The sequence below is a fragment of the Brassica oleracea genome, chromosome C1, assembly GCF_000695525.1.
Source record: "Brassica oleracea var. oleracea cultivar TO1000 chromosome C1, BOL, whole genome shotgun sequence".
Lineage (NCBI taxonomy): Eukaryota > Viridiplantae > Streptophyta > Magnoliopsida > Brassicales > Brassicaceae > Brassica > Brassica oleracea.
The window spans coordinates 9298526-9300995 of record NC_027748.1 but is presented as its reverse complement, the minus strand read 5'-3'; positions in this window follow the sequence as shown (position 1 = coordinate 9300995).

Here is a 2470-nt window from a genome sequence, read left to right as displayed (position 1 = left end):
TTCCTCGCACTTCATTAGCAGCTTGTCTTCTTCATCTCCATGCTGTTGGGTATGATACCTACACACCAATCCTGCGATGAACCAAATCGATCAGAGTATTGGGAACTGGTGTCTCAAAACTACCAGGATAATCTTGAGCCAACATAGCCGCAATGATTTGTGGTGTGCCTCTCCTTCTATTAGGCAGTGTTATTGTCGTAACAACAGAGCATGTATGCTGCTTGATGTAACTTCTAACCGTCCAACGATCTGAGTTCACTAGCTTTGCAACTCGCACAAACCACTTGCAGCCGTCTTTTGCTCGTCGGCATTTTATCACATACCTCACTCTGTCCGACTTAATTATGTCATACTCAAAGCATTTCTGATGAGAAGCCGTCTGAATATGATCTTGTGCTTCCTCCTTAGATCTAAATTCTTGGTTTAAAACCAAATCCATACCATCATCCCGAGTCTTATAAACAACAGGTGTGACTTCAACTGATGGTCTTACTTCTGTATCTCCAAACACATGCTCATCTCTTTCAGTTAAATTCTCATGCATCTCAACGTCTTCGTAGAATGTGAGCACACCATCATTACCATCTTTCTCAGTACCATATTCATCAGTACAGTATTCACCACCACCCTCTGTATCAGGAGCCTCTCTATCAGTAGTCTCTCTATCAATAGCATCTCTATCAGTATTCTCTCTATCGGATATACCGGCATAGACCTCATTTTCATCATTATCTTCTGAAAGTTGCACTTCTTTATTCGTTTTGTATATATCATTGTTGAACTCTACATGTAGAACACTTCTACACTGCTCATGATTTACTTGCAGTAAATATCCAAACACGTCTTCATCATTCCAGATATATGATGGCTTGTTCGAATTCAACACCATTGGGAAATAACTAATCCTCGCTTCCATCTTAGATTCATCTACCTTTATCTTTCTGAAAATACGCTCAACCAAACAAGTGTATCTCACCTCCTCTACTGATTTTTTCAACACAATCGTGTGAATTTCGTCTTCTCCTTCACCATCTCCCGATATCCATTTTATAGAGTTAGATTGATCCGTACCCCCCCTCCTTCTAGCGCCAAACTGTGGGAACCGAAATTCGCACTGTCAATTTCCGTTTAAATAAGGAAACTAGGAGAACCCTAATTTCCCAGAGGTCCCGGATATCTGCTAATACCACATGCCAAGCAAATCAGAACACAATAAGGACCACGAAGAAGTATAAAAATCGTAAGAAGAGAGCAAAGAGAAGTCTTATTCCGAATTTGCGTATGAGCGTTTACAACAAGGTATAAGCCTGAGCTCGAGAGCTGTCGGCGAGATTCCTAGTTCTAGCAACCCTAAGACGGCTAAACCTAATTGAGTCGCAGCTCGAAATAACAAAAACGGAAAGTTGCCTAATTGCTCTAAGTGCAAAGTTTTCTCTGAAAAAGTTCCTCCCCATGCCTCTCGCCTATGACCTCTTATATACTGGCTCCAAGGTCGGTTTACTCTTTTCCTCTTCTGCCCTTAAGCCGCCATAGCATAAAAATGGAGATATTTCATTCTTTCCGATCTTCGTAATTATTTTCAAAATTTCGTATTTATCCGCGGAAACTTGACATTTATCTTCTCTTGCGAACCAAGCGTAAACCGACATGCGGTTTACGGGCTGTTGGTTAAGAAATTGTAAGTTGGGCCTCGAGTCATGTCTTAGGTCCCTTTGGGCCGTCTTTCGACTCGAAGCGTTTATTATGGCTTCTTTCGATAAAGAATGAACTTTCCGCGGTTTTTTACGGTAAAGTTTGATTGATAATCTTAGAAATGGCGGGGTACGTGAGATGGGTTCGCTATGGTATTCGGGAGATAGCATCGAAGGGTAGACAAGAATGCATGGACTGATGTCGTATCAACGTTTCGGAAGAGCTCGGTCGCTACGTAGCGACCAAACTTTGGTTCAAGCTCGGTCGCTACGTAGCGACCGAGCAAACGCTCGGTCGCTAAGTAGCGACCGAGCAGAATGGACGTTTGGTCGCAACGTAGCGACTGAGCTTTGGCTCGAATTCGATCGCTACGTAGCGACCGAGCGGAGCACGTGTTTGGTCGTTGCGTAACGATCCTTCTCGGGCTCTTGTCCGATGATTCGCGTTTCTTCCGCAAAGATTTTCGTAAAGAAGAATCTATTTCGAAAAAGTATTTGGCGAAGAATTTTTCTTCTCCGGGGATTTGGACGTTAACTTCGTCGTAACCGTTTTCGACCCAACAGTTAGCCCCCCAGCTCATTGGGAACGTGGATTTCTAGCGAGGTCCCAATGCGCGGTATGGCGTGTTCGGACGAGATTGGTGTATTTGGGCGAAGTTTGTGTCCAAAAGTCCGCAAGGAAATAGTAATTTCTCATGCCTATAAGAAGGGAAGTAATTTCTTCACAATCTTCACACTTACTCATTCTCATAGAGAGGTTTTTCTTGAAAAGTTCTTTC